Below are 8,388 nucleotides of genomic sequence, written 5' to 3'. Positions count from 1 at the left end.
CTTAGCGATGAACCAGCGATCCCAACCAGCGATATGACCCGGTCAGGATCGCTGGTGCATCGCTATGTGGTCGCTAGTGAGCTGCCACACAGGCAGATCTCACCAGCGACAAAGCAGGGGTTGGGTGTTGCTACTTACCTGTCAGACGAGGCGATCCTGACGTCCTCCCGCGTCCACGCGTCACGCGTCGGCGCCACAGTAAGCTGACGATGAAAATCGGTCCAGGACGTTCTCGCGCGATCAGCGATAACCAGCGGGGGAGCCAGTCAGAGGTAAGTATCACGCAAAGCGATATCGCTAGCAATATCGCTGCTACGTCACAAAACCAGTGACGTTATAGCGATATTGCTAGCGATAACGCTTAGTGTGACAGGCCTTTTACTCCGGAAATATATTTGGAGATTTAAGATTACCCCAACACTGTATACAGCTGTACGCTTGTGTTACATTACCCATTTACAGCTTTTCATATTCTTGTGTAATCCATACTGGGCCTGAGAGTGTTTGTGTCTGCCTCCTGAAATATACACGTAGATTCAGAATGTTTACACTATACTATATATACCTTGTATCTGGTGATACTGTACCCTTTTTCAACTTTTTATTTTATTGTGTATTCCATACTGAACCTGTGAGCGTCTGTGTATGACTCATGAAATATATATGATTTACTGTTATCCGTAGACTGTATAGAGCTGTACGCTTCTGATACAGTACCATATATCTGCTGGTATTTTGGGTCCATTTTCAAAAACATGAGGAAGTATAGTGGAAGAGGACACGGACGTGGGTGTGGGGGCCATCTTGTACTGATGGTGGTGCATCTGCTGATAGTGCCAAAAACACAAGAGCAGCTAAGGCAGGAGGTGTTGAGCCTGCGTCATGGTGTAGCTCCCTTTTCTGGGAGTAGGTTGACTGCTTTTAAAGCCGGAGCATCAGGAACTGTTTTTGGCTTACATTGCTGAACAGCCTCCAGCTCCACCGCCTCCTCTTCTGAAGTTTAAAAAAATGCAAGCACTGAGTCGTAAGTGCAGGCTTCTGGTCAGGAGCAACCCCTTTCCTTGTGTCATTCACCCACCCCAAAAGTGAAGGATGCGGCAGCACACACTTCAGATTACTCCAAGCAGCTCTTTTCACATACCATGCCTGGGTTCATTAAAAATGGGGCCCATCATATACTGCAGCATTCCAAATGGGGGACATCAGACACTGGAGCAGCATTTACGCAGCCCATTATACACTGGAGCATTAGAAAAGGAGACCATTATATATGGATGATTATTAGGGCCCATCATACAATGGAGAATCATCCATGAGGCCCATCATATACTGGAGCATTCCAAATGGGGGAGATCAGACACTGGAGCAGCATTTATGGGGCCCATTATACACTGGAGCATTAGAAATGGAGTCCATTATATATGGTGGATTATTAGGGCCCATCATACACTGGAGCATCATCCATGAGGCCCATCATATACTGGAGCATTCCAAATGGGGGACATCAGACACTGGAGCAGCATTACGGGGCCCATTATACACTGGATCATTAGAAATGGGGCCCATTATATATGGAGCATTATTAGGGCCCATAAGACACTGGAACATCGCCCATGGGGACCAACATATACTGGAGCATTCAAAATGGGAAACATCAGACACTGGAGCAGCATTTACGGGGCCCATTATACACTGGATCATTAGAAACGGGGCCCATTATATATGGAGCATTATTTTGGCCCATAACACACTGGAGCATCGTCCATGGGGACCATCATATACTGGAGCATTATGTGGAGCTCATCATATACTGTATGGAGCATTATATGTGACCAATTATCCTGTATGGAGCAATATATGGGGCTTATTATTCTGTATGGCGCACAATGTGGTGGCCACACTGTATGGAGTAATATACTGTCCTTTTTTTGAGCTATTGTACAATTTAAATTAGATCAGTCATGTCATGTAAGCAGTGAAGTATTTGTCATTGTACTATACCTATATTTCTGTGCCGTATCGGAGCATCAAGAGTTGTGGTGTGAGTTAAAGGGGCGCACTGACACACTTTAGCCCAGGTCACATGAAAACCTGGAGCCAGCCTTACCCCCCACAACTTTAGCCAAATAACCCCCAGCTTGCAATGCGTAACTATCATTATGAAGTAAATTAAGGTTGACAAGCTTCAGTAATAAGAATTGATGTTTTTGGCATTGAAAAGGGCACTGTAGGTGTGTTTACTGTCCTCCACTCCCTGCCGACTGCTTCCCCATTGACTTGCATTGGGTTTCGTGTTTCAGTCGGCCTCCGACTTTTCCCTATAGTCGGCCGATTTCGTTCCACCTGACTTGGCTCACACTTTGAACCTGGTGGTGCAGAGCTTCCTTAATAAATATCCAGAGTTAACATCCCTGCTCCAAAAGGTGCGAAAGTCGGGTTTCATGAAACCCGACTCGACCATAAAAAAGGCAAAGTCGCTCATCTCTATCTGTGACACTTGGTGCTGTGTCATTGTGAATGGGTCAGAAATGGGAACAAGAATCCACCTTATATGTCACTGATATCAGAAGTCGAGGACGGTGGAGACGCTGAAAGAGCAAAATATTCCAAAAAGATGGAGCGCGATTTCAAAGCCATGTGCTTTATGTCCGTCCTGCAAAATCTGCCGTCTTCACGGGCAGTGGTGGAGATTATCACTACAGGAGCCGCTCAGGCCACAGGGACCCCAGAAATATGGAGGAGACCGGCAGAAACCCAGAGTGATGACACTGGGAGGGTCCCGGGGAACGGCCATGAGGGGGATTTACAGGAGGCGTTAACTATAACAGCCGCCATTATAAATGTCACCTGAAGAAATCGCGACAGACACAAGTCATATATATCATATATATATATATATATATATATATATATATACACACACAGTATATACAGGACCGCAGAGAGGTTTCCCCAGGAGACGTGTGCGCTCCTGTCTATTTCATCGTCTATGGCGGTGAAGCGAGCACGGCTCTGATCGGTGACAATTCAGGGGGAGACTTATAAGGAGACGATAAGGGAATCACTGACATTTTCTGTCCCCAGAGAAGGAATAAACCTCACTAATAATACATAATGGGGAATCTCCAGCACCTACCTCCACCTGCAGAGCCGCACACCACATATATGGCTGTTCAGTGTGCACAGGACCTGTGATGGTTTTGTGCCAATGTGACCAGACTCTTGTGTGGGAGGAGCCATACTAGTGTTTATAGGAAGTGAGATGCATCACGTGACCTCTGACTCCTCCCCTCCTGTGACCTCATCCCAGGTCCTGTGCGCACAGAGCAGCCATATATGTGGTGTGCGGCTCTGCAGGTGGAGGTAGGTGCTGGAGAGTCCCCATTACTGGGCACAGGGGACATTAACCCCTTTAGTACTGACCCTGTTTAGGTGTAATTACATTGCTGCATTCAAATATCCATTCTTTTATTTTTTAAATTTTCTCTGAACATTGAAAGACTCAGCACATATTTCCCTCACAGTCCGATATTCCCGCCACCACAGATTCCCCTCGGTCCACTATAGTGTGACTCTCCCGAGTGGCAGATCTCAAATAGGCTTTATTGTCAGGACCAAAATACATTTAGTGTTGCCAAAGCAAGGAAAATAGATGTGACAGGGGAGGGGATTGGGGATAATGGGAATGAGGTGGTGGGGGCACAATTTGGGAAATAATAGTCCATTTGTGGGTTTTAAGTTCCTCAGATCTACAGGTGTGCTCCACTCTGTGGTGTGTGCGGCTCCTGCACCTGGGGGGATAGTGATGCAAATGCATCTACTGCGCGCCCTTCAGGAGCTGCAGAGAACACAGGCTGTGGATACAGGTACACATAATATCAGCGCTTGCCACAAACCTCCCAGACACCTTCTCACATTTGAGGATGTCCCCACGGCAGTTTTCTGTCTATATACAACATTTTGGAGAAATTCTATAACTATTTATCTTTGTTGTTGATGTCTGGTATTTTATCTTTTTTTTTATTGGCTTTATGGGTCATATTTTTATTGGAACCATTCTCTGGTCCCTTTTGTTAAACTGGCTGTTAAGGCAAAATATTGAACGATGTGGGGTGCCGATCTGGTAACATCAGCCTCCCCGGGTATATAACCACCAAAGTTAAAAAGCCAAGAGTGGAGGTTTCTCTACTCATGGCTGTCACATCTGGATCCAATGGTCAATTATTAGAAGGTCATGGTACTCACCTTGACAAAGTATTAAAGGGACTCTCTCAGCTCAGGATGGCTGTTGAAAGGCACTTAGTGCATTTTGGTGGGGCCAATCATTTAAATACACCTTCACATCTGCTTATTTTCCCTCAATCGACCCCCTCCCCCCTCCACTCCTTCTTTTATTAACATCTCTGGCTTCATGGAGCCATAGAAGGATGGAGACAGATGGAAAACAAGCATGTTGGAAGGTGTGTGTAAATAATTGCCCACGACGTGAAACACTAAGCACTGGTTTGAACAGTCATTCTGTGCTGACCGAGGCCCTTTAACTACAGTGATTGCATAGGCTTAGAAGCTATGGCTTGTGCGATCACCTTAAGGACTCGCTCACAGTTGTGTGGATTCTCTTATGCAAGAGAAAATGGGCCGATTATGCTAATGACATTCGGCTCAAACTCTGTCAGAGGGTATGCCGAGTGTCATTTTACTGTGATCGCATGAAAGAATGGCAGTGTAGGTGTGTAGAAGACAGATAACTTAATTTCTCCATCTTCTCTGTGCACCTACATCAGACTGCTGTTGGATGACATCCAAATCGGCATGAGAAAAAAATTGTTGGTCTGCACTGCCCCTTAGGGCACATACCCATTTGTGAGAAAAAAAAACGGTCCGTTTTACGGACCGAAAACGGGATCAGTGCTATGCGAGTGTCATGCGAGTGTAATGCGATTTCCGTATGAAATGCATATGCAATCTGTATGCAATGCAATTTTATCATAAGCTTTTACATACAACAGTTATCTATATGTAAAAACTCATGTTAGAATAGCATTGCAAAACACAACTGTACACATTGTTTAAAAAGCAAATAATCCTCTATATATATATACAGTTGTGGCCAAAAGTATTGACACCCCTGCGATTTTGTCAGATAATACTCAGTTTCTTCCTGAAAATGATTGCAAACACAAATTCTTTGGTATTATTATCTTCATTTAATTTGTCTTAAATGAAAAAACACAAAAAGAATTGTCCTAAAGCCAAATTGGATATAATTCCACACCAAGCATAAAAAAGAGGGTGGACAAAAGTATTGGCACTGTTCGAAAAATCATGTGATGCTTCTCTAATTTGTGTAATTAACAGCAACTGTAACTTACCTGTGGCACCTAACAGGTGTTGGCAATAACTAAATCACACTTGCAGCCAGTTGACATGGATTAAAGTTGACTCAACCTGTGTCCTTGTGTGTACCACATTGAGCATGGAGAAAAGAAAGAAGACCAAAGAACTGTCTGAGGACTTGAGAAACCAAATTGTGAGGAAGCATGAGCAATCTCAAGGCTACAAGTCCATCTCCAAAGACCTGAATGTTCCTGTGTCTACCGTGCGCAGTGTCATCAAGAAGTTTAAAGCCCATGGCACTGTGGCTAACCACCCTAGATGTGGACGGAAAATAAAAATTGACAAGAGATTTCAACGCAAGATTGTGCGGATGTTGGATAAAGAACCTCCACTAACATCTATACAAGTTCAAGCTGCCCTGCAGTCCGAGGGTACAACAGTGTCCACCCGTACTATCCGTCAACGTCTGAATGAAAAGGGACTGTATGGTAGGAGACCCAGGAAGACCCCACTTCTTACCCTGAAACATAAAAAAGCCAGGCTGGAGTTTGCCCAAACTTACCTGAAGAAGCCTAAAACGTTTTGGAAGAATGTTCTCTGGTCATATGAGACAAAAGTAGAGCTTTTTGGGCAAAGGCATCAACATAGAGTTTACAGGAGAAAAAAAGAGGCATTCAAAGAGAAAAACATGGTCCCTACAGTCAAACATGGCGGAGGTTCCCTTATGTTTTGGGGTTGCTTTGCTGCCTCTGGCACTGGACTGCTTGACCGTGTGCATGGCATTATGAAGTCTGAAGACTACCAACAAATTTTGAAGCATAATGTAGGGCCCAGTGTGAGAAAGCTGGGTCTCCCTCAGAGGTCATGGGTCTTCCAGCAGGACAATGACCCAAAACACACTTCAAAAAGCACTAGAAAATGGTTTGAGAGAAAGCACTGGAGACTTCTAAGGTGACCAGCAATGAGTCCAGACCTGAATCCCATAGAACACCTGTGGAGACATCTAAAAATGGCTGTTTGGAGAAGGCACCCTTCTAATATCAGGGACCTGGAGCAGTTTGCCAAAGAAGAATGGTCTAAAATTCCAGCAGAGCATTGTAAGAAACTCATTGATGGTTACCGGAGGCGGTTGGTCCCAGTTATTTTGGCTAAAGGTTGTGCAACCAAGTATTAGGCTGAGGGTGCCAATACTTTTGTCTGGCCCATTTTTGGAGTTTTGTGTGAAATGATCAATGTTTTGCTTTTTGCTTCATTCTCTGTTGTGTTTTTTCATTTAAGACAAATTAAATGAAGATAATAAAACCAAAGAATTTGTATTTGCAATCATTTTCAGGAAGAAACTGAGTATTATCTTACAAAATTGCAGGGGTGTCAATACTTTTGGCCACAACTGTATATATATACAGTACAGACCAAAAGTTTGGACACACCTTCTCATTCAAAGAGTTTTCTTTATTTTCATGACTATGAAAATTGTAGATTCACTCTGAAGGCATCAAAACTATGAATTAACACATGTGGAATTATATAAATAACAAAAAAGTGTGAAACAACTGAAAATACTGTGTCTTATATTCTAGGTTCTTCAAAGTAGCCACCTTTTGCTTTGATTACTGCTTTGCACACTCTTGGCATTCTCTTGATGAGCTTCAAGAGGTAGTCACCGGAAATGGTTTTCACTTGACAGGTGTGCCCTGTCAGGTTTAATAAGTGGGATTTCTTGCCTTAGAAATGGGGTTGGGACCATCAGTTGTGTTGTGCAGAAGTCTGGTGGATACACAGCTGATAGTACTACTGAATAGACTGTTAGAATTTGTATTATGGCAAGAAAGAAGCAGCTAAGTAAAGAAAAATGAGTGGCCATCATTACATTTCATAAGAAATGAAGGTCAGTCAGTCCAAAAATTGGGAAAACTTTGAAAGTGTCCCCAAGTGCAGTGGCAAAAACCATCAAGCGCTACAAAGAAACTGGCTCACATGAGGGCCAGCCCAGGAAAGGAAGACCAAGAGTCACCTCTGCTGCGGAGGATAAGTTCATCCGGGTCACCAGCCTCAGAAATCGCATGTTAGCAACAGCTCAGATTAGAGACCAGGTCAATGCCACACAGAGTTCTAGCAGCAGACACATCTCTACTACAACTGTTAAGAGGAGACTTTGTGCAGCAGGCCTTCCTTGTAAAATAGCTGCTAGGAAACCACTGCTAAGGACAGGCAACAAGCAGAAGAGACTTGTTTGGGCTAAAGAACACAAGAAATGGACATTAGACCAGTGGAAATCTGTGCTTTGGTCTGATGAGTCCAAATTTGAGATCTTTGGTTCCAATCACCGTGTCTTTGTGCGACGCAGAAAAGGTGAACGGATGGTCTCTACATGCCTGGTTCCCACCATGAATCACGGAGGAGGAGGTGTGATGGTGTGGGGGTGCTTTGCTGGTGATACTGTTGGGGATTTATTCACAATTGAAGGCATACTGAACCAGCATGGCTACCACAGCATCTTGCAGCGGCATGCTATTCCATCCGGTTTGCGTTTAGTTGGACCATCATTTATTTTTCAAAAGGACAATGACCCCAAACACACCTTCAGGCTGTGTTAGGGCTATTTGACCAAGAAGGAGAGTGATGGGGTGCTACGCCATTTGACCTGGCATCCACAGTCACCAGATCTGAACCCAATCGAGATGGTTTGGGGTGAGCTGGACCGCAGAGTGAAGGCAAAAGGGCCAACAAGTGCTAAGCATCTCTGGGAACTCCTTCAAGACTGTTGGCAGACCATTTCCAGTGACTACCACTTGAAGCTCATCAAGAGGATGCCAAGAGTGTCCAATGCAGTAATCAAAGCAAAAGGTGGCTACTTTGAAGAACCTAGAATATAAGACATATTTTCAGTTGTTTCACACTTTTTTGTTAAATATATAATTCCACATGTGTTAATTCATAGTTTTGATGCCTTCAGAGTGAAACTACAATTTTCATAGTCATGGAAATAAAGAAAACTCTTTGAATGAGAAGGTGTGTCCAAACTTTCTGTATGTACTGTATATATATATA

At 43.9% G+C, this 8,388-nt stretch overlaps 1 protein-coding gene across 1 annotated transcript in view; it reads left to right on the top strand.

Moving 5' to 3' along the window:
- Window positions 1–3,305: 3,305 nt before the first annotated feature.
- The window catches only part of LOC141073919 (uncharacterized), a 31,632-nt gene continuing 26,549 nt past the window's right edge, over window positions 3,306–8,388 (top strand). The window contains exon 1 of the mRNA XM_073561456.1: window positions 3,306–3,363. The gene's annotated coding sequence lies outside the window, so the exon portion shown is untranslated. The remainder of the gene's footprint in view (window positions 3,364–8,388) is intronic.

Source organism: Dendrobates tinctorius, unplaced genomic scaffold (assembly GCF_039654945.1).
Source record: "Dendrobates tinctorius isolate UK_male_01 unplaced genomic scaffold, ASM3965494v1 ptg000014l, whole genome shotgun sequence".
NCBI classification, from domain to species: domain Eukaryota; kingdom Metazoa; phylum Chordata; class Amphibia; order Anura; family Dendrobatidae; genus Dendrobates; species Dendrobates tinctorius.
This window is presented reverse-complemented; position numbering and strand designations above follow the sequence as displayed.